Source organism: Taudactylus pleione, unplaced genomic scaffold (genome assembly GCF_031769625.1).
Source record: "Taudactylus pleione unplaced genomic scaffold, aTauple2 ptg000824l, whole genome shotgun sequence".
Classification (NCBI taxonomy): Eukaryota; Metazoa; Chordata; class Amphibia; order Anura; family Myobatrachidae; genus Taudactylus; species Taudactylus pleione.
In genome coordinates this window covers 532,781-557,953 of record NW_028285226.1, presented here as the reverse complement: position 1 = coordinate 557,953, position 25,173 = coordinate 532,781, and the positions used below count along the sequence as shown (strand labels likewise).

Here is a 25,173-nt window from a genome sequence, read left to right as displayed (position 1 = left end):
CCGGCAGCGGAAGGCCGACAGCGCTGGAAATCCTGATCGTTCCTAAAGTAAGTAAAAACTAACCTAACCTACCCCCCTAACCCTCCTTAGGGGTGCCTAACCCTAACACCCCCCCCCCAAGTGCCTAACCCTAACCTCCCCCCTCTAAGTGCCTAACCCTAACCCCCCCTTCCCCGCTGCCTAAACCTAAGTCCCCTGGGGGGGTGCCTAACCCTAAGTCCCCCCCGGGGGTGCCTAACCCTCCCTCCCCCTAGCCTAACCCTCCCGGGGGGGTGCCTAATCCTAAATCCCCCCTGGGTGCGATAAAAACTTAGCCCTCCCGCTCACGGCACCCGGCATCTCTTCGATCGAGATGCCAGGCGCCTGTCTCCCGGCATCGGAAAAATTACAGGCGTCTAGATTTTAGACGCCTGTCATTTAACCCTAGCCGGGATTGAGGATTCGGGAAGCCGGCGGTTGGTATTGCGGCCACCGGCTTCCTAAACGTATCCCCCCTGGCACAAGAGACCGCAGCCTAGTCACCAAGCAATAATTAACATAGTTAATGTTCATTTGCATAGTTACTGTATTGTTCAGCTGCTCATTGCTCAAGTAAGCCATAAACTGTAGCACTGCCCCTTTAACTTGTAATCTACACACATTCTATTTTAAAGCTACAATGCTCTTTCATATTTCAGTGATTTGCATGTGCCCTAGGGTTTAATATAGCTCTTGTCATATATTATATATATATATATATATATATATATATATATATATATACAGTCAGGTCCATAAATATTGGGACATTGACAGAATTTTCATATTTTGTCCTCTATTCACCACCACAATGGCTTTGAAATGAAACAAACAAGATGTGATTTAACTGCAGACTTTCAGATTTAATTTGAGGGTAATTACATGCAAATCAGGTGAACGTTGTAGGAATTACAACGGTTTCTATATGTGCCTCCCACTTTTTAAGGGGCCAAAAGTAATGGGACAAACTAAACAATCCTAAATCTAACTTTCACTTTTTAATACTTTGTTGCAAATCCTTTGCAGGCAATTACAGCCTGAAGTCTGGAACGCATAGACATCACCAGACGCTGGGTTTCATCCCTGGTGATGCTCTGCCAGGCCTCTGCTGCAAATGCCTTCAGTTCCTGCTTGTTCTTGGGGCATTTTCCCTTCAGTTTTGTCTTCATCAAGTGAAATGCATGCTCAATCAGATTCAGGTCAGAGGATTGACTTGGCCATTGCATAACATTCCACTTTTTAGCCTTAAAAAACTCTTTGGTTGCTTTTGCAGTATGCTTCGGGTCATTGTCCATCTGCACTGTGAAGCGCTGTCCAATGAATTCTGAAGCATTTGACTGAATATGAGCATATAATATTGCTTGAAACACTTCAGAATTCATTCTGCTGCTTTTGTCAGCAGTCACATCATCAATAAATACAAGGGAACCAGTTCCATTGGCAGCCATACATGCCCACGCCATGACACTACCACCACCATGCTTCACTGATGAGGTGGTATGTTTTGGATCATGAGCAGTTCCTTTCCTTCTCCATACTCTTCTCTTCACATCACTCTGGTACAAGTTGATCTTTGTCCCATCTGTCAATAGAATGTTGTTCCAGAACTGTAATGGCTTTTTTAGATGATGTTTGGCAAACTCTAATCTGGTCTTCCTGTTTTTGTGGCTCACCAATGGTTTTCATCTTGTGGTGAACCCTCTATATTCACTCTTGTGAAGTCTTCTCTTGATTGTTGACTTTGATACATATACATCTACCTCCTGGAGAGTGTTCTTGATTTGGCCAACTGTTGTGAAGGGGTTTTTCTTCACCAGGGAAATAATTATTTTGTCATCCACCACAGTTGTTTTCCGTGGTGTTCCGGGTCTTTTGGTGTTGCCGAGCTCTCCGGTGCGTTCTTTCTTTTTAAGAATGTTCCAAACAGTTGATTTGGCCACACCTAATGTTTTTGCTATCTCTCTGATGGGTTTGTTTTGATTTTTCAGCCTAATGATGGCTTGCTTCACTGATAGTGACAGCTCTTTGGATCTCATATTCAGAGTTGACAGCAACTGATTCCAAATGCAAATGTCACACCTAGAATCAACTCCAGACCTTTTACCTGCTTAATTGATAATGAAATAACGAGGGACTAGCCCACACCTGTCCATGAAATAGCTTTTGAGTTGATAGTCCCATTACTTTTGGCCCCTTAAAAAGTGGGAGGCACATATTGAAACTGTTGTAATTCCTACACCGTTCACCCGATTTGGATGTAATTACCCTCAAATTAAATCTGAAAGTCTGCAGTTAAAGTACATCTTGTTTGTTTCATTTTAAAACCATTGTGGTGGTGAATAGAGGCCAAAATCTGAAAATTCTGTCAATGTCCCAATATTTATGGACCTGACTGTATATATATATATACACACACACACTTGGCTTTAGGACGTGCATGAAGCTGTATATAAAACATTTTCTTCACACTACATATTACAGTAATAAAGTGAGGAAGGTAGGGTAGGGAACTAATACTGTCTGGGGGAAATCAAGAAATAGGGAAGCGAGGGTTAGATAAAGAAGGGACCTATCATTTCTGGTGGGAGCCTAGAACCCTCCGATCCTGATCAGAGCCATCAGGAAAGAAGCTGACCTTCATCAGAATATAGACAATAACGAAGCTGTTTACAACACCAATCAGCTCTATCAGCTTCTCTTCGCCTTTTTCTCGGTCGGCATCGCTGCAGTCAGCATCTCTGCCTTTCAGGATGGGGACTTCAAAACATTTCTTAAACTCCTGGGCTGTCCCTGTTGACAGGGTATAAACAATGGCATTAGCCAAGAGGGAGGGTGATGGGAATCAGTATGATTTACCGCTGGATGCATGTCCAGCGGTTGGAATCTCGACACCAGCGGAAATCCTGATCGTCCTCAGGTAAGTATTAGCTAACCTAATTCCCCCCCTTAACCCACCCTTAGGGGTGCCTAACCCTAACCTCCCCCCTCTAAGTGCCTAAGCCTAACCTCCCCTTCCCCGCTGCCTAAACCTAAGTCCCCCGGGGGGTGCCTAACCCTAACCCCCTCCTTCCCCTAGCCTAAACCTTGCCTCCCAGGGGGGCTGCCTAACCCTAAGTCTTCCCCCGGGAACCCTAAACCTAACCCTCCCCTCGGCTATCCGCACTTGGCGTCCCTTCGATCAGGATGCCGGGCGTCGGGCTCCCGGCGTATGTCTAATGACAGGCGTCGTCATATCGACGCCTGTCTTTAGACCCTTGCCGGGATATGACAGACGGGAAGCCGGCTGTCGGGATTAGGTCCGCCGGCTTCCCGACTGCATACCGGGTGATGCCTCCTGTCCATTTCGTGCCACAGCAAAGCGCATGTGTCATTTCAGTGTCCACTGTGCTTAGTATTAGGACACAATGAAAATGTTGTAGTAAGACTGCGGAATCTCTTACCAAGGATCCCGGCGTTGAATCCCGGCGTTGACAAAGTGAACTAAGCTGAAGTATTCCAGTAGGTCATTCTGAATGGGGGTTACGGAGATGAGGACTCGCCGAGAGGTCTTGAGGCTGTTTAGGGCTTGATATGTTTGGTTTTCGGAGTTCTTCAGTCAATGACCCTGCAACAGTCACATTAGGTTCTTCAGCTTCACCAACAACATAGCAAAGGAAAGTTCAGATAGAATGTAACCATGGCACAGGCCTCAATTGCTTTGTCTTTTATAGAATAAATACAGCATAAATGGCAGCTTAAACAGCTGGCAGATAAATGTTTCCTGGAAATAAGCCACGTCTCCATTCCTTGGCACTATGCTGAGGTGTTAGGGGATCCCCCAGTGGATTTGGTAAGTAGAATTGAGGAGATGGAGAAGTTGTGTACAGAATGATCATGAATGGTGGGAGAGACCAGAGTCACTGTGAACTTGGTGACAGCCTACAGAGCATGTGACAGGCCAAAAGGGAAGAGTATCCCATGCAATCCGAATCCATCCGCGCGCTGATGGCCCCCCGAAAATACAGATGTGTCCTCATACACCAAGAGTCTATACGCTAAACTGTGTTTCATATTCGCTTCGCATATGCAGGGAAACACCTAAGTGTACTAGTGACGCTGGCTGCGACTTTATCCGCACAGGAATTAGTTTTAAAACACAAAGTGGCAGATGAAGCAGAACAGGACTCGGCGTGAGAATAAGCTGCGGCCGCTGCATCGTAGCACTTTGTACAGAGATTCAGACTCAGCCGCACACAGAGGTACAAATGTCGCACATCACATTGATCAGTAAAAGCTAGCAAAATGCTTTTGTTGCTACCAGTTGCTTCATTTGTACGAATAAAATGTACATTTTGAGTGAGAGAGGGGGGCTATTTGCCGCGACTTGAGCTACAGTGTATGAGGATACATCTGTAGGGATATGTTCATAGTAGGGATGCGTTCATATAAACACCCTTCGGTACTCCATTACTTTGTATACTGACGCTAATGTAACCCTGATTCAGGGTTTAATATAATAGTGCCTCCACCCAAGCTATGTGTGCAGTGTTACTCAGTCAGGCTTGCTTGGGTAAGCCTAACATACTGATATTCCTATAATTGGTAATAATATATTACACAACTATGATGTTATGTTATGCACCAATGCTTATGTGTACATATATTCTTACACCTTTTTATTTGTTTACCAACTTTCTTCCTTCTCTCCACAGGTCCGGACCACACGGGATTTCTACTGACACTCCTCCTGGTAAATAAACTTCACAAATACATAGATATGTTTTCCTCTCTTTATCCTAAGCAAATGTAGTTAGTTCTCATATATTACACATAAAGGTCACTCAATACAATGCATTACACAATACACTTTAATACATACAATTGTTATTAACTAGTAGATGGAACCTATACTTTTATACTTTATCCTATATTGCCATCCAATAGACTTGTGTCCTTAAGGCCCCCATACACCTACACGATTTCTGGACGATTACACGATTTTCATGCAATCATAAGATGGATCTTGTGAAAATTGTGTCTTTTTTTAGTAACTTACGATCCGATGCGCGCTCCCGCTGTTCGTACGATCGTGTCTGCTGATCATATGTGCAGCACATCTTGCCCATCGTATCCATATGAGGATCGTGCCGTTTATTTTGTTCATGCGATCCATCGTGTGGCATTTCAAGTCATTTCAGTGACTGTTTCCCTGATGAGCCCCTGATGAGCCCGTGAGACAAAGGATCGATCTTACGACTGATCCTGTGATAGAAAAACCACAAACATGCTGCAGGGACTGCCAGGGAGCTCCGGGAGAATCGTAGGGAAAACGTATCATTCATCTGATCTTATGCTGGTCGTTTAGGTGTATGGGCCCTATTAGAGTGAAAAGTCCAAGTAAGTCCCTAGGTCTTCTGGCTTTGAGAAAAGTTTGTTAGTTGAAGTTTATTAGTAGCTATCTTGACCTCCGGTTAATATGTGGATAGAGATATAAGTTCCTTTAAATTGTATCTCTTGGCCTGAAGCTTGTTGTTCATATAAATTATAGTGGACTTTGACTTAGGGGTTCTTTCAAAGCTGTAGGGGTTAATACTTTACTGCTAGTTCATAAGGCAGAAGCCAGAGCAGGACGTTATGTATATGGACTTAGGGCCTGATTCAGAGCCGCTCGTAAGCGGCCGCTCGTTCGCTCCGAGCGATGTTCGCACATCTGCGCATGCGTATGGGTCATAATGCGCATGCGCCAACCAGTCAGTGCGGTCGGAAATCGTGTGTTCGCAAAATAGCGAATGCCTGCTAATTTGAGTGACAGAATGAGGCGTTTGTGGGTGGTAACATGGGAAGGTGCTTGAAAACGGGGAGTGGAGATCCGAACGCAGGCGTGCCTAACGGTCAAAACGGGCATTTTAAGGGTGTGCATAATTAACCAAGCAGCGTCATTGACCACGTCACTTGGTTGTCTTTTAGCCTGAACTGCTCGCAGTGATTGCGGTAGGAAAATCCAACCACAAGCACGGCAAGCAGTTCAGACGCCTTTCGATGTACTCGATGAATCTAATAAATAGCGGAGATGACGTATAATGCGAACGGCCAGGGGGCGTCTTTACAAAATAGCGAGCGCATATTTCGTTCGCTCGCTCAGACATAGAGGCGTCAACAGACCGCAAAGAGCGAGCGCTCAATTTAAATATCCGGCCCCTTTTTCTGAACGAGCGAGTGCAAATAGCGTCTGGCTGTGAATGAGGTCCTTAGTTACTATTTCCCAACACCAGCCTTATGGTATTACAGGTCTCATTGGCTGCTGAGACTTATACTGCAGCTGATGCGCTATCACTTGTGTTTGGCTTATAGGTATATAAAGGCAGTCCTGGGTGTTATGTTGCCTGTTCTCTACACCTTTCAAGTCCTTCCTTTTATTAGTTGACAATATTGCTCCCCCGACTTCCTCCTTAGCGCTATGCTGAATAGAAGGGTATAGTGTTTAGACTCCCTTTATAGTAGTGTATCTGTCCAGTACCTAAGGGGTAAATTCCCCTCTTTGGCTTACAGCTAGTTAATGTACAGGGCTAACTGCTTAACAATTAGCCCTCAGTGTGTTGGTGCAGGAGTTAAGTTACTCACAGCTGCCAGATAACGTTGCCTTGCAGGGAGGGGGACAGGGTCATCAGTCACCTGTCAGTGTTCAGTGTCAGCTCCATCCAGACACCGCTGGGGCAGGCTCTGTGTGCACACAGACACTTAGCCTGTTACCAGGGGAATGACAGCCTTAAGCCACACCCCCGTAGCTGCAGCTCTCTCTCTCCCTCGCTCTGCCTGTCACTTGGATGGGAGCCAGGACTTCCGGATCAGCCCACCTCTGATGCTGCTTCCTCTGCTGGGACTCAGTGACAGCAACACTGAATCTCCCACCAGTGCTGCTCACTGCCACTTCCCATAGGTACAGCCCACCCTGGCCTCAATCACCCAGGGCTCCCAGCTACTGCCACTACCTCTCTAAGACTAGGCAGTGCTGGCAAGTCCCTAGTGTGTAGCTCTCGTGGGGGAACAGCAGTCAGCTGATAGTGCCAGATCTCCCTCCTTATATAGCCCTTCCCGGGAGGCCACACCCTCTCTCCTTATATAGCCCTTCCCGGGAGGCCACACCCTCTCTCCTTATATAGCCCTTCCCGGGAGGCCACACCCTCTCTCCTTATATAGCCCTTCCCGGGAGGCCACACCCTCTCTCCTTCCAGCTCTGAGCATGAGCCCCTGCTCAGCTGGCTCATGCTGCTTCCAGAAATTTCTCCCTGCTCCCCTGTCACCATTGGCTGGCTTCTAAACCTACTCAACCCCATACCGTGTATGCTTATAAGTCCTGCCATGGCTTCTGCTTAGTGTATAAACACTATCCCTGTATTACATACAAATTAAATACATTTATTTAATAAAGTTTACCTCATAAAATGAATAAATAACACTTTACATAGTACATAGTATTAAACAATACACATACATAACTAAATAAACAATTACTACATCCTCCTATACTTTTAAGCAGTGTGAATGATAATTAGGTAGATAACTATATATATCCCTCTTTATTAGCCATACAGTATACTTGGCTACACTAATGTTCAGAGTTCAGTGCCTACTGTACCACTAGCATAGCTCCCAACATGACCCTCTCCAGGAGGGACACAATGCTCTGGTCCTGGACTTCCCTGGTGATTTATGATTGGTGGAGGCTCCAGAGGTGGGGCTACAGTACAGTCCAAAATTCAAATAGGGGAGTCACCCCAACTGCCAGTGAGTCCCAGCCAGTGATGTTTGGCAGTCTGTGAAATGACAGTTGGTGCGGTTCCCCTATTTGAATTTTGAACTGTGCTGCAGCCCCGCCTCTTACCAGGGAAGTCCAGGACCAGAGCATCGTGTCCCTCCTGGAGAGGGTCATGTTGGGAGGTATGCCACTAGGGGTGTCAGGGGTAACGTCCGTTACTACAGAAGAATAAATCAGCTATATGTAAAAAGGTCCACTTGAAAGTATTTGTGGGGCAACACTGTCAGTTATTTTCTGGAATTAATTTAAATCTTTATCCATTTTTGCAAGTATGTTATAGTTAGACACTTTTACAATTGCACTGTGTGACCCCTTTATCTCTTTTTAATGTTGTTTATGGACTTATTTATACTGTTAATGTGAACCTAAAGTTTTACGCCACTGGCAATATACACCTTTTCTTTCTCTCTTTTTAGAGATGTGCAATCTGATATACTTCAGGGGCCATCTCACCATAAAGAGGACTGTACTTTATAATCTCAGTAATAATTGAGAACAATATCTACAGACTCTGTAATAACTTATCAGTAGGAATTTTAAACAGGTTTCTAGCAACAACCATATATTACAACTAGGGGTGAGCGGGTTCGGATTTCTGAAATCCGAGCCCCCCCGATCCGAGGCCGATCCGAGTCAGGCTCGACTTTTCCCGCCTGACTCGGATCTGAAATTGAGGCAAAACGTCATCATCCTGCCTTCCGGGTCTCGCGGGTTTTGGATCCTATATAAGGTACCCGCGTCGGCGCCATTTTCTCACTCAGCTGTGGACAGTGAAGAGGGAGGGTGGGAGTTAGGGCTGGCTGGGCTGTGTAGTGTAGTGCAGTGTAGTGTTGTGCTGCGCTGTGCTGCTGTTGTCCATAGGGGCTGTGTCCACTACTTCAAAGTCCATAGGGGCTGGCTGGACTGTGTTGTGCAGTCAGTTGTCCATAGCGGCTGTGTCCACTCCAAAGTCCTGTGCAGTGTCCCCCCAAGTGGTAAAAAAATAAATATTTTTTCTGTGTTTGTGAATTGTGTGTGGGCTGCACGTGCATCAACAAAGGAGCAGCGCCAAGCGTGCGCCTGTGTCCCATAAGTAAAAGGCCGGCTGGCTTGTCCGTTAAAGGGAGCTGTAACCCCCAAAGGGCACTCCAAACAAAATAAAAACATATATTTTTTTGTGTTTGTGAATTATGTGCGCAGTAGCTGCACGTGCATCAACAAAGTAGTGCCAAGCGTGCGCCTGTGTCCCATAAATGAAGGACCGGCTGGATTGACCGCTAAAGGGTGCTGTAACCCCCAAAGGGCACTCCAAACAAAATAAAAAAATATATTTTTTTGTGTTTGTGAATTGTGTGCGCAGTAGCCGCACGTGCATCAACAAAGTAGTGCCAAGCGTGCGCCTGTGTCCCATAAGTAAAAGGCCGGTTGGCTTGTCCGTTAATGGGTGCTGTAACCCCCAAAGGGCACTCCAAACAAAATCAAAAAATATATTTTTTTGTTTGTGAATTGTGCGCGCAGTAGCCGCACGTGCATCAACAAAGTAGTGCCAAGCGTGCGCCTGTGTCATAAGTAAAGGGCCAGCTGGCTTGTCCGTTAAAGGGTGCTGTAACCCCCAAAGTACACTCCAAACAAAATAAAAAAATATTTTCTGTGTTTGTGAATTGTGTGCGCAGTAGCCGCACGTGCATCAACAAAGTAGTGCCAAGCGTGCGCCTGTGTCCCATAAATAAAGGGCCGGCTGGATTGACTGCTAAAGGGTGCTGTAACCCCCAAAGTACACTCCAAACAAAGTAAAAAAATATTTTCTGTGTTTGTGAATTGTGTGCGCAGTAGCCGCACGTGCATCAACAAAGTAGTGCCAAACGTGCGCCTGTGTCATAAGTAAAGGGCCGGCTGGCTTGTCCGTTAAAGGGTGCTGTAACCCCCAAAGTACACTCCAAACAAAATAAAAAAATATTTTCTGTGTTTGTGAATTGTGTGCGCAGTAGCCGCACGTGCATCAACAAAGTAGTGCCAAGCGTGCGCCTGTTTCCCATAAATAAAGGGCCGGCTGGATTGACCGCTAAAGGGTGCTGTAACCCCCAAAGTACACTCCAAACAAAATAAAAAAATATTTTCTGTGTTTGTGAATTGTGTGCGTAGTAGCCGCACGTGCATCAACAAAGTAGTGCCAAGTGTGCGCCTGTGTCCCATAAATAAAGGGCCGGCTGGATTGACTGCTAAAGGGTGCTGTAACCCCTAAAAAAGGGCACTCCAAACAAAATAAAAAAATATATTTTTCTGTGTTTGTGAATTGTGTGCACTGTGGCTGCACGTGCATCAATGAAGGAGCAGCGCCAAGCGTGCACCTGTGTCCCATAAGTAAAAGGCCGGCTGGCTTGTCCATTAAAGGGTGCTGTAACCCCCAAAGGGCACTACAAACAAAATAAAAAAAAATTTTTTTCTGTGTTTGTGAATTGTGAGCACTGTGGCTGCACGTGCATCAACGAAGGAGCAGCGCCAAGCGTGCGCCTGTGTCCCATAAGTAAAAGGCCGGCTGGCTTGTCCGTTAAAGGGTGCTGTAACCCCCAAAGGGCACTCCAAACAAAATAAAAATATATATTTTTCTGTTTGTGAATTGTGTGCACTGTGGCTGCATGTGCATCAACGAAGGAGCAGCGAACAAGCGTGCGCCTGTGTCCCTTAAGTAAAAGGCCGGCTGGCTTGTCCGTTAAAGGACTCTCCCTGATCTGATGCTCACTGCAAACCTCTCTGTATTATATGGCACATCACTGCGACTCTCCCTGATCTGATGCTCACTGCGGGCCTCTCTGTATTATATGGCACATCACTGCGACTCTCCCTGATCTGACGGTCACTGCGGGCCTCTCTGTATTATATGGCACATCACTGCGACTCTCCCTGATCTGATACTCACTGCAACCTCTCTGCATTATATGGCAGTCACTGCAACGCTCCTTGATCTGATGGTTACTGCCAACCTCTCTGCATTATATGGCAGTCACTGCGACTCTCCCTGATCTGACGCTCACTGCGACCTCTCTGCATTATAATGTCACTGCGAAACTCCCTGATCTGATGGTCCCTGCGAACCTCTCTGCATTATATGGCAGTCACTGCGACCTCTCTGCATTATATAGCACATCACTGCGACTCTCCCTGATCTGACACTCACTGCGACCTCTCTGCATTATATGGCACATCACTGCGACTCTCGCTGATCTGACGCTCACTGCGACCTCTCTGCATTATAATGTATCTGCGACACTCCCTGATCTGATGGTCCCTGTGAACCTCTCTACATTATATGGCAGTCACTGCGATGCTCCCTAACCTGGCTGTCACTGCAAACCTCTCTACATTATTTAAAGCACACCCACATTAGGCACACCTTACTTATAGAGACTATTATCATGTGTCTTTTCTCCATTGCAATGCGCTGGTGGAGAAATCGGGCCACACTTGTGTCTGCCCCCCAGGCCAAAAGTTGCCAGCCAGCCCCTGGAGGGGGCCCTCCCCTTATGCTCACTCTGACCAGGCTGTCACTGTACCTGAGACCATCCCCTTCCACCGAGTCCCTGTCCCCTCCTCTCACTCTGTCTATAATACAGGAACACTCGTTTCCCTGCCCAAGACCACACCCCCTAACCTCGGGTCTCCGCCTCCTGTCTATTCTACATGCACACTCCTTTCCCTGCACGGGATTCCGCCCCCTAACCCCTGTCATCTCACAGGGTCTCTTGACTCCTCTCCTTCCTGTGCCATGGAGCCCAGCCCCAGCAGGGACCACACATCCTCTTCCAGGACAGATAAGTGCCAGTGTCATCTAGGGGGGTGGTATCTGTATGTAATGGGGAGGGGTGTATTTGATTTTTTTCTGGGAAGGGGGGGAGTTGGAGTGTATTTTACTTCTGTGTGGTGGGGTGGTAGTGGACTCGTGGTGTATTAATGTGGTGTGTGTGTGGGGGGGTGTTTTCACTTTATGTGTATGTGTGTTAGGGGTGTGTTTATATTATCTGTGTTATAAGTTATATGTGAGTCACTAATCACTGTTCTCTGTGTTATATGGTGCTCACTGCGCTGCTCTCTGCTTTACATGATCCTAACTGTGACACACTCTGTATTATATAGCCCTCACTGTGACGCACTCTGCCTTATATGGCCCTCACTGTGACACACTCTGCCTTATATGGCCCTCACTGTGACACACTCTGCCTTATATGGCCCTCACTGTGACGCACTCTGCAATCTATAGCCCCCACTGTGACGCACTCTGCATTATATAGCCCTCACTGTGACGCACTCTGCATTATATGGCCCTCACTGTGACGCACTCTGCCTTATATGGCCATCACTGCAACGCACTCTGCATTATATGGCCCTCACTGCGACGCACTATGCATTATATGGCCCTCACTGCGACGCACTCTGCATTATATGGCCCTCACTGTGACACACTCTGCCTTATATGGCCCCCACTGTGATGCACTCTGCATTATATGGCCCTCACTGCGACGCACTCTGCATTATATGGCCCTCACTACGACGCACTCTGCATTATATAGCCCTCACTGTGACGCACTCTGCATTTTATGGCCCTCACTGTGACGCACTCTGCCTTATATGGCCCTCACTGTGACGCACTCTGCATTATAATGCCCTCACCGTGACGCACTCTTCATTATATGGCCCTCACTGTGACGCACTCTACATTATATGGCCCTCATTGTGACGCACTCTACATTATATGGCCCTCACTGTGACGTACTCTGTATTGTATGGCCCTCACTGTGATGCACTCTGCAATATATGGCCCTCACTGAGAAGCACTCTGCAATATATGGCCCTCACAGAGATGCACTCTGCAATACATGGCCCTCACTGCAATGCACTCTGCATTACATGGCCCTCACTATGATGCTCTCTGCAATATATGGCCCTCACTGTGACGCACTCTGCATTACATGGCCCTCACTGTGATGCTCTCTGCATTACATGGCCCTCACTGTGACACACTCTGCATTACATGGCCCTCACTGTGATGCACTCTGCAATATTATGGCCCTCACTGTGACACACTCTAGAATATATGGCCCTCACTGTGACGCACTCTGCATTACATGGCCCTCACTGTGACGCTCTCTGCATTATATGGACAAACATAAATGCCACTGGTGTTTATAAATACATAACCCTCTGGTGAGGTACAGCGAAGTCCTTAGGGGCCCTAAATAAGTTAGCTGAGCTCTTAGATAGTAGAGAGGTGCTTCTGGATGAATTGAGAGGTGCTGACTGTGTTGGGAAAGGGGTGCATAGAGGTCAGCCTTGCCAGGGGTGCAGGATGACTAAGGGGTGCTGTGCTGGCAAAGGGGAGCATAATTAATGAGGCCAGGGGTGCTGTGCTGAATGAGGGGTGCTAACTGTGCTGGGAAAGGAGTGCATAATGATTGAGGGGTGCTGACTGCTGGATAAGGGGTGCATAATGAGGCCAGGGAAGCTATACCGGTAGAGCTTATTTTTCCCCCTTCATGCTAGGGACCTGGAAGTGACGTGAGTGAGGGCGGAAGTGCAGTTCCATGCCCATTAAGGCCAACTAAAGAAGAAAGGTGTCCCCTCGCAGGCTCGCTGCACTAGCCACAAGGTTACATTCCCCCTCTATGCCCACTTGGATGGTAGGGAATGATGCTGGACACTGGCTGATGACATCAGGGTCCTCTCTAGGAAGGGGATTTAGACATTACCATTCTGGATGTGGGGAGCTGGATGAGGCCAGGGGTGCTGTGCTGGGAAAGTGGTACTAGATGAGGCCAGGGGTGTTGTGCTGAGAAGGGTGCTATGCTGTGAGGTGGCAGTGAAGGGGGCAGTATGTGGTGCTGTGAGGTGGGCAGCAACTAGATCAGTGTGTGTGCTGTATGTGTGTACATGTAGCTATATATGTATCTATCTATAGAGAGAGATAGGTAATAGATATATTAAAAAATGGGGGCAAATGAATCACAATTTTATGTCCTCTGCCAGACTCCTTAAGGAAGGAAGAAGAGGAAGAAAGAACAGAGGGGAACACCTAAGAGGTGAGTGTGAACTGAGTATCATGTATGAATAGGTGGTGGAGAGTGTAGTATGGTGGGATTATATGCTAGGGGGCACCAGCCAAAATCTTGCCTAGGGCACCAAATTGGTTAGGGCAGGCTCTGATGTTGGCCAAGTGGTGTTGACCATTGTTGACCTTTTGAATCACATCCTTATATATAAATACAGTGCATCCAGAAAGTATTCACAACGCTTCACTTTTTTCACATTTTGTTGTGTTACAGCCTTATTTCAAAAATGGAATAAATGAATTTTTGTCCTCAAAATTCTACACACAATACCCCATAATGACAATGTATAAAAAAATTTTTTTTTTTAAATTTAATTAAAAAAAACAAACAAACTAAGAAATCACACGTACATACGTATTCACAACCTTTGGCAGCAATTACAGCCTCAAGTCTTTTTGAATATGATGCCACAAGCTTGGCACAACTATCTTAGGGCAGTTTCGCCCATTCCTCTTTGCAGCACCTCTCAAGCTCCATCAGGTTGGATGGGAAGCGTTGGTGCACAGCCATTTTCAGATCTCTCCAGAGATGTTCAATCGGATTCAAGTCTGGGCTCTGGTTGGGCCCTTTATGGACATTCACAGAGTTGTCCGGAAGCCACTCCTTTGATATCGTGACTGTGTGCTTAGGGTCGTTGTCCTGCTGAAAAATGAACCGTCGCCCCAGTCTGAGGTCAAGAGCGCTTTGGAGAAGGTTTTCATCCAGGATATCTCTGTACATTGCTGCATTCATCTTTCCCTCTATCCTGACTAGTCTCCCAGTTCCTGCCACTGAAAAACATCCCCACAGCATGATGCTGCCACCACCATGCTTCACTGTAGGGATAGTATTGGCCTGGTGATGAGCAGTGCCTTGTTTCCTCCCAACATAACACCTGGCATTCACGCCAAAGAGTTCAATCTTTGTCTCATCAGACCAGAGAGTCCTTCAGGTGCATTTTGTCAAACTCCAGGTGGGCTGCCATGTGCTTTTTACTAAGGAGTGGCTTCCTTAGTAAAAAGGAAGCCACTCTAATGTACAAGCCTGATTGGTGGATTATTGCAGAGATGGTTATCCTTCTGGAAGATTCTCCTCAATCCACAGAGGAATGCTGTAGCACTGACAGAGTGACCATCGGGTTCTTGGTCAGCTCCACGACTAGGGCCCTTCTCCCTTGATCGCTCAGTTTAGATGGCTGGCCAACTCTAGGAAGAGTCCTGGTGGTTCCGAATTTCTTCCATTTACGGATGATGGAGGCCACTGTGCTCATTGGGACCTTCAAAGCAGCAGATATTTTTCTGTACCCTTCCCAGATTTGTGCCTCGAAACAATCCTGTCTCGGAGGTCTACAGACAATTCCTTGGACTTCATGCTTGGTTCGTGCTCTGACATGCACTGTCAAGTGTGGAACCTTATATAGATTATAGACAGGTGTATGCCTTTCAAAATCATGTCCAATCAACTGAATTTACCACAGGTGGACTCCAATTAAGCTGTAGGAACATCTCAAGGATGATTAGTGGAAACAGGATGCACCTGAGCTCAATTTTGGGCTTCATGGCAAAGACCGTGAATACTTATGTACATGTGATTTCTTAAGCTGCATACACACACACAGATTACCAATGATTATCTGTTAGATTTTTAAAAAATGTAATGAACGATTTTTTGAACTACAAACGATTTTTATAACTTTCCTTAATGAAAATCGTTCAGTTGGTCAGTCAGAATGAACTACAAACTTCAACGGGTAAGCGCATGAACGATAATCGTTCATCGTTATAACTCCGAAACTGAATGATTTTTTTGAACAATAGCGACGTTGTCATTGTAGGGTATTTTGTGTAGAATTTTGAGGACAAGAATGAATTCATTCCATTTTGGAATAAGTTTATAACATAACAAAATGTGGAAAAAGTGAAGCATTGAGAATACTTTCCGGATGCACTGTATGTGTGTGTGTATATATATATATATATATATATATATATATATATATGGTGAAAGGAGTGTGAGGGCAGCTCACAGTAAAAATTAATTCCCTTAATCTTGGAATAAATAAACGTACATCTAGTGCAATATGTGGTTCGTGGATAGATTTGTTTTACGTCACTAATCCTTAATTAAAAGGCGGCCGCAGTCCTCTTGTAGTCCGTTTTGGAACGGGTGAAGTGGTTCTGGAAAAGAGGTTTAAGAAGACATGCGCCTAATAGTGTAGTATTTAAAATCAAATATTAACGGGTGCTCATAAGAATAGGTGTGCGTACCAAAAATAAAAACTTTTTAGCTTATCTGAACGCCAGGGATGAGTAGTCCACACTGGATAGGTTTAAATGGGATGTCATCAGCTGGATCACCTTATAGAGAGCTTGTATATGCTCATGGGAGAAAGAGTATATATAGTGTAGTATGTCCTTACAAATGGTACAGTAATTACAAACAGAGGCTGCGTACCAGATAATGCTAAATTAATAGCCTGTAGTATGTCCTCCACCAGAGATCTCCTAATACCCTTTAGGAATCCCTCTTTGGGGCTTGAATGTTCAGTGTATGCGAGCTTATGGGCTGTTGGAGTAACACTGTAAAAAGAGACTCACTTTTCCATTCTCTGCCATTTTTCTACCCAGTAAAGGTAGAAAAAAAGTGTTTTAAATGAGCATAGATATCGGTACAGATATAATCGACGTTTCAAGACCCTAAGGTCTTTTCATCAGGACTGTACATGCAAACAAATGTGAGCAAAATCGTGCTTAATATCATCATCTTCCATGGAAGCCACTGCACAGAAGGTCATCCTCATTACAGAGTATTCTTTAGAGAGTCCAGTATTACCAAGAGCATGTAAGGGATTTTGGCCCATTGTCTCGGGCAGGGCCGGATTAGGGTTTGTGGGGACCCCAGGGCAACTAGGTTGCAGGGGCCCCCATCAAGCCACACAAAGCCGAGCCCAGCACAGCCGTGCCCCCAGTAGCAGTCTGCCCCAGCAGTGTCCCCAGTAGCAGTCCCCCCTCAACAGTAGTCCCCCCAGGAGTACCCCTAGTAGTGATCCCCCTCTATGCAGTGTCCCCCAGTAGTGGTCCCACCAGTGTGCAGTGCCCCCAGTAGTAGTTCCCCCAGCTGTCCCCCTAGTAGTACCCCCAGCAGTGCCCCTAGTAGTCCCCCTAGTAGTACCCCAGCAGTGCCCTTAGTAGTACCCCCAAGCAGTAGTCTCCCCCCAGGGGCCAGACACACACATGAAAAAAAAAACCTCCACTGCGGGAGCCGGAAGACGGAGGTTCCGGCAGTGGGCGCAGCAGCCGATGAGAGTCTGTCTGACTCTCATTAGCTGCTAAAACAAACACACAGCTGCCGGCGCCGGCGGCTATGTGTTTGTGCTGTGTAGTGCGGACGGCTCTTATGTGCCATCCAAACTACCGCCCTGCCCCAAGCTGTAGCAGCAACACTGACTGTGCTGCTGCATGCAGTAGAATAGCCGCAGCTGCAGAGCGCCCTCCCGGGAACAGGTGCCGCTGGCACCTGTTCTCGGCAGGGTCACATTGACCCTGTGTGGGGGCCACTCTGTGTGTGGGGACCCAGGGATAACCGCCCCTGTCACCCCCCCCTTAATCCGGCCCTGGTCTCGGGCGATAAGGACCTACCAATCTTTTAAAATAAGAAATTGATGCCTGCATATACAAGAGGCAGAAATTTTAAGGACTTGTTAGTTAAAACCAACATTCGGTCTCCTTCATCAGACCCTTCAATATATTTACAGAAGATAAAACCTGGCTGCTACAAATGTATATCGTGTACTACGTGCAATTACATGGAAAGTGGACACTACTTTAAACATCCGCATACAGGGCAAAAATTCCATTAATCATGTACTTTCTTGTATATCACAATTTGTGATACATATTATCATCTGCCCCTGCGGTTTATTTTATGTAGGCCAAACTACACGTACTTTTCGCGAACGCATGGCGCTCCATAGGTCTGCCATTCGGGCAGCCTTAAGTGGTAAGGAAATGGACCAACCGGTCGGGAGACATTTTAAACTTGCTAGTTACCCAACTATCTACTTTGAAATATAAGATTGTGGACCACATCCCTATAGACATTCGTGGTGGTGACCGTGCCAAAAATCTAAGTCAACGTGAAATGGATTCACAAATTGGACACCATTGTCCCAAGGGGATTAATCGAGAAGAATACAGATCTGCCCAGCTATTTTGTTTCTCATGGCGTGGCGTGAGTTGCGCCATGGACTTGTGGGTGGCGTGCAGGCCTCTGAGTCGCGCCATGGACTTGTAGAATACCGTGGTATTCTTCAACGAAGGATATGCTACGGCATGTAATTCTAACCGCTGGGTGGCGAGTGCTCCACTTTTGTAATTGCATGTAATACAGTGCTTAACCGCTGGGTGGCGAGTGCTCCATTGTTGTAATTTGTACTGAATGCCTTGTACTGAATGCCATACTGTTAAACTTACAGTAAATTGGATGGATCTCACATTCACAGCATTCGCATGTACGCACAACCCATACTGTATTTTTAATGTCACATAATATACATATATATAGTACTGTACCGTACAGTGAGATCTTATAACAGGATGCAAATCACTGCACATACTGTATTGTACATACGGTACGGTGCAGTAACTGAATAGTAGAGAAGTTGCCCGAGTTGTTGTCACGGTATAACCGATACTGTAGATTAATGAGATGCACGCACAGCTTTCACTGAGATAGGATGAATTACAGTATGAATTTTTTTTTTTTTTTTATTAAAAACAGCAGTGGGAGGAGTGCACAAGGATGAGGCCGCTCTGTGCGGTTCACTGTAGCTGTTGTGTGGGCTAGTGGTTAGGTGATCACTTTGGTAGAATTATGGTCCCGGGTTCGATCCCTGGAAAATAATATACCGTACCGTATATTCATTTTTATTGTCACTGTCTGCTCTGGACACTATAGTGAAACTACTTTAGTAGTGTTGTACTGTACTGTAATACTGTAGTGTTGTTGTTTAAAAGGCTGCTTAAAAGTAAGACATTACAAACTGATTGTGTGTTTAAATAGTGCAAAACTTTCATCAATGTCTGCGCTGTGGTGGCTGTCTGCTTCGAGGGGTTGCAATGGGATTTCATGCGCATGGCCAGTGGAGGGTTTACAATGGGATCTGTAGTGCCAAGAGAGGGCTCTGCCCTAGTGTCCTGAAAAATGGTACGAATTGTGACCATTGCCAAGGACACCATCCCCCGTCTGCTAGGGCAACTAGTGTGCCGCTATGAATGTGCCTGTACTGAATATTAAAAACTAACGGTGCCTTTGGGAATTTAGCACCACAGAATAGTGATTTTATAACTGCAGAAACTGCTAGTGAATGTACTGTCTAGAATGAGAGACAGGGCTCTGTATCACAAACTGTGCGCCCAAAACGCAAAACGCAAACATGCGACAACGTAGATGCGGTCTCAGCCTTGCGCACTATGGCTACGTCCCTTCGACTGTGTCTGAGAGTGGTTTCCGACTGTGAGAGAGCACTCTGTGTTCAAAGCTGACTGTGCGTTTGAAGCGCAAAATAGCGTTGCATCGCAAACTTAGCAATACAGACAACTGGGCATGCGCCATGGCATAGCGCTACTTAATGTATGGCTTGGCTCCACTGGACATGCGGCACACATTCCATTGTGATTGAAACCCGACCACTGGGCATGCTCAGACATTGACGCAATTTTGCGGTTTAAACGCGCAGTCAGTTTGTTATACAGAAACCAGTCACTTTAACAGGGCCCATTGCCACTTGATGGTCATAATAAATCACTACAATGTCCACGTTTATGTCAGCGCCGGCATTGACGCAAGTTTGCGTTCTAAGGTACAGTACTGTATGTACAATAATAAAAATCCTATTTTCGTTGTTTGACTCCCGAAGCACTGGGCAGGCATGCGCTCCACATGTACTGTATTGAATACTGAATATTTTAAGTGAAGATTTTAAAAATAAATTAAAAAAACATACTGTATTTTCAAGGTCTCGAACCCACGGAACAAGAAGAGGGGAGAAGCAGTGAGACTAGGCATTAGACCGCTAGGCCACACGCTTCACCCATTACTAGAGTTCTGTACTTTGTAAAGTCTAATGTCTAAGTCTGGGACAGTGCCGACAGTATTTACATTTGCGCAAACACAGTATGATTTCAACCGCACAGTCAGTGGGTAATACAGAGCTTAATGATTTCAAACTGGATTAGACATTCTTCTACCGCTTTATTATACCGTACATTCCTGATTCCATGTGGAAAACGCTGTAATACTGTATAGTGTACCGAATCACCGCTTCTGTCAAACAATCATCGGGCGGTGATACAGAACATACCGTACGGTGCATTGGAAATCACACGCATGCGCTATGTAGTTTAGGAAAAGTGACACCTGGTGGGCAAAATTTTGTATTACACGTAATGAAATCACACGCATGCACTATGTAGTTTAGGAAAAGTGACACCTGGTGGGCAAAATATTGTATTACACGTAATGAAATCAGACGCATGCGCTATGTAGTTTAGGAAAAGTGACATCTGGTGGGCAAAATGTTGTATTACACGTAATGAATTTTTTCATTACTAAATTTTCTTTGTGGCGCGACTCATGGCGTGGTGTGTGGCGTGCCATGCGTGGCGTGAGAGATAACGCTGTGATGCCACGTTATAGCTGGGCACATCAGTACATGGAACATTTTTTTGTAAATTAAAGTTATCTTGGTCTTGTTTTACATTGGATGTCGGTCTAATCCGTTAGTTATGGGAGGCCTCTTTCGACTGTGCGGCATCTGTTTCTATTTGTTTGTTATCTTTTTCTATTTTTTTAGTGTTCACATTTTTTCAGTGTTTTTATTTTTGTTTACAGTTTTAGATATAAGGATCATATTGATTGCTACCTTCTGTTCTATTATACTTTGTCATGTTTTCAATAGCATATCATTTATTTAACCTTTTGTTATATCTTGTTTGCTAAATGTATTCGGGATCCTGACATATGTTTTTTTTATCTCAGAACTTTCATTATTCACTCAATCACCGCTTGTGCGGTCTTTTACATTGGCTTTATGTGTTTATTTAACATGTATCATTTTTTGTTGCAGAATTGTGTTTCCCGATGATGCGGCCCGCCGGGCGTTACGGTTGCTAGGAGACGCTTGTGACGCCCATGGCTTCCGCCGGATGTCTCGCTGGCCATGCTGCTGGAACAGACAACGCTGCTCTTTCCTGATTTCAGCACCTGATCACTTCTTTATAAGGTAAGCACGATTTTGCTCACATTTGTTTGCATGTACAGTCCTGATGAAAAGACCTTAGGGTCTTGAAATGTTGATTATATCTGTACCGATATCTATGCTCATTTAAAACACTTTTTTTCTACCTTTACTGGGAGTGCCTCCTTTTCCTTTTTATTGGTGGTGTTGCTATGCACCATTAAGAAGAGGGTTTTGATCTATTTATGTATAGGAGGGCACCCCGTCTTTAACCGTTTATCCAGAGTGACAAGTTTATTGGATTTTATATATATATTTATATATATATATATATATATATATATATTATATTATATGTGTATGTAGAGAGGTACATTTTATAAATAGCAATCTAAGGCAAGGACACACTTTGCTGGGAGTATCTCTATTTAAAATGTTTATGGTTAAACCATTGGAGTAATAAATGCAGACGAGAACGTGGAGGTTGAATGTACAACATTATCAACATCCTGAGGGGTCAATTCAGCTCAATGCGGCGTGCTGCTGAGCATTCCCGAGATGCAAAGCTGCGCACTTGTCAGCCATTTACAATACACTGTACATTGCAGCTTTTCCTGCAAACCTCTTACTGTGCGAGGCAAAACTTGCAGTGTTCATGGCCACAATGTGCAGAGGCGGCCCTAGCCAATTTGGTGCCCTACGCAAATTTGTGACTGGTGCCCCCTAGCAGATAATTCCAACACACACACACACAGACACACACAGACAGACACACACACAGACACACACACACACAGACACACAGACACACACACCAAATTTCCATACCCAGCTGAACAGCCCCTCAAAAAATAAACAGACGGCACTGCTCAGTAGGTGCTGTCATCGTTTCAAGACCCATTGGTTTTTGTTTATCAGGATATGTCCTGAGGGTCTAGAAACGTCAACAGCACCTATGTGATTTGTGACAATAATATATCACTTTTTTGCTGCCTGTTTTCTTTCCTTAGGGGCTGTTCAGCTCAGTATGGGAATCTGTTTATTATGCCTTACTTAGGAGGGCACCCTCACGATTACCATTGAATTTATCCAGAGTGCTGAACTGAATGCTGAATATATAAAGTGCTTTTTTTCTAGAAAAATAGGTTCAGGAACTCCTGTCGGGAAGGCATATGTGGGCGGAGCCGTGGCTAAAGTGGGTGGAGCTACAGCAGGGGGGCATCAATTGGTGCGTAAACCAGGACTGTGTCTGAAAAAATTGACCTGATGTTAACTGGAAGCCTATATAGTTATATCATGGGCCAGCTCTAGACAAGGCTGAAAATTTCCTTTGGTGCCCCCATAAAACAAACAAGCAAACAAAAAAAACTATACTGTTCTTTTGTGTGTACTAAATAAAAGTTCACCTTACCTATGTGGTGGATTCTTGGCAACAGGGACCTTTGAAGAAATCGATCCTCCCAGGGCAGACAGTGGGCCTGATTCAGACCCGTTCGCTAAATGCGATTGCTCGCTCTGAGTGTATGGAAATTTGACTACGTGACATGAAGACAGCCGCTCGCAGGGCAAGTCATAAGCACTCCCACTATGTCTTGGAGAGAGATCACTTTGTATTTGAAGACGCCCACCAGCCTGTCTTAAGATTCCCACTTGCGCACGTCATCTCCTGGAAGTGCTTGAAACCATTGGTACATCGAGCACCATCGGATGCGATCGCAGCGCTTAAGGTTGACTATACCCTGCCGCAAGTACTGCGAGCTCTTCAGTGTATATTTCAAGCAAGTGACGTGTCATATGACGCTGGTTGTTAATTATGCACGCCTCTGAAATGGCGTTAAAATTCTCAAGTATGCCTGCGCTCGCACCTCCACTCCCCCATTTCCAGTGGCCAGCCCCTGTTACCACCTACAGACGGCTTGACCTGTCACTCATTCAGCTGGGCTGTCTATGCTTGGTGAGCGAGAGTTTCCCCATCGCTCGTACTAGTTCGCGCATGCACAATACGAAGCGTACACATGCACACATTGAAAAACATTGCTCGCTCCGAGGCGATCGCTTGCTAGCCAACGGGTCTGAATCAGGCCCAGTGTCTTTAATCAGTAGTCACTATTCACATTGAAAATCACATGGTCCGGAAGATGCCTGTTTGTGTAGGAATATGACCAATGTCATCATACAACAGAAGTTCACCCAGACTTGTTCCCCTGTGTCTCTCCAGCCTCCTGTCATTCCAGTCTCCTGTGTCCCCTCCAGCCCCCTGTCATTCCAGTCTCCTGTGTCCCCTCCAGCCCCCTGTCATTCCAGTCTCCTGTGTCCCCTCCAGCCCCCTGTCATTCCAGTCTCCTGTGTCCCCTCCAGCCCCCTGTCATTCCAGTCTCCTGTATCCCCTCCAGCCCCCTGTCATTTCAGCCCCGTATCCCGTCGAGCCCACAGCCCTCTGTATCCCCTCCAGCCCTGTTATTTCAGCCCCCCTGCCCTATCCAGCCCCTTGTCATTGCAGCCTTTAGCCCCCTGTCCCCTCCAGCCCCATCATTCCAGCCTCCAGCCCTGTCCCCTCGCCAGACCCCAGCCCTCTGTGTCCCCTCATCCACCTGTCATTTCAGTCCCCTCGGTCCCCTCTAGCCCCCTTAATTCTGGCCTTTAGCCCCCTGTGCCCCTCCAGTCCCATCATTCTATCCCCTTGTCATTCCAGCCTTCAGCACCCTGTATCCCCTCCAGCCCCGTCATTGCAGCCCTCTGTGTCCCCTCCAGCCCCCATCATTCCAGCCTCCATCCCCGTTATTCCAGCCTTTAGCCTCCTTGTCCCCTTTAGCCCCCTGTGTCCCTCCAGCCCCCATCATTCCAGCCTGAAGCCGCCGTTATTCTAGGCTTTAGCCCCCAGTGTTTCCTTAACCCCCTGTAATTCCAGCCAACACTTTCCCCTCCAGCCCCTTGTCTTTCCAGCCGCCAGCCACCCCCCCATCATTCTAGCCTCCAGCCCATCATTCCAGCCTCCAGCCCCCCCATCATTCTAGCCTCCAGCCCATCATTCCAGCCTCCAGCCAGTTGTGTCTCCCCCAGGCCCCTGTCATTCCAGCAACCAGTCCCCTGTGTCCTCTCCAGCCCCCTTTCATTCCAGTCTTTAGCCCCATGTCCCCTCCAGCCCACTATCATGCCAGCCTCCTGAGTGCCCTCCAGCCACCTGTCATTCCAGCCTCCAGCCCTCTGAGTAACCTCAACAGCCAACCCGCTCCCCGGCCCAATTTACCTTCATTTTGGCACCCGGACTGCTCCTCTTTCTTTGAGGGGGAATCCTGGTAAAAAGGATTCGGCTCTTCATTTTCTTCCCGAGCCTTTGGCACAGCCGCACACATAGAGCGTGTGCCACGTGACGTCATCACCGGGGAATCCCGGAGCCACACTGCAGCTTCAGCTCAGTCTGTCGGCTTTTATTGATAGTTTTTAAACAGCAATAGGAATAAATAATAGACCAGGCTTATTTAGCATTTATTTCTATTGCGTTTTAAAACCATAGGTCACATGATAGTAAATCTACCCCATATGGTGCGTACACACTGAGCGATAAAGTGGACAACTGAACGATAACGATATCGTTATCGTTCAGTCGTCCACTTTATCGTCCATTTTTAACACCAAAAAGATGAACGATGATGATGATGCGCGTTCCCGCGGGTCGTTCGTCATCATAGTTCATCGGGCTGACATGCAGGCCAACCTGACGATCTTGTCAGGTTGCTGCATGTCAGGGAATGGGGGAGAGTGCCCGGCACTGAACGATATCGTTAATGATATCGTTCAGCGGCTGTGCTCAATGTCATGAACAACATTGAGCACAGCCTGCCGGGGACAACACTACACGATATCGCTCAGGGAGCATATCGTGTAGTGTGTACCCACCATTAAGGTGCATACACACACAACGATTTTTTGAACGATTATCATTAAACGATATGGTTTAACGATAATCGTTTGAAAAAATCGTTCACTTTCTGAGTCAAACGATGTATGATTATTATTCATGCGCGTTCACGTTTGTAGTTTGTAGTGTGTAGTTCAGTCAGACT

General features: G+C 46.2%; 1 pseudogene; it reads right to left on the bottom strand.

The window, feature by feature from the left end:
- The window catches only part of LOC148474641 (DNA repair and recombination protein RAD54-like), a 50,548-nt pseudogene extending 26,120 nt beyond the window's left edge, over nt 1-24,428 (bottom strand).
- Nucleotides 24,429-25,173: the final 745 nt, after the last annotated feature.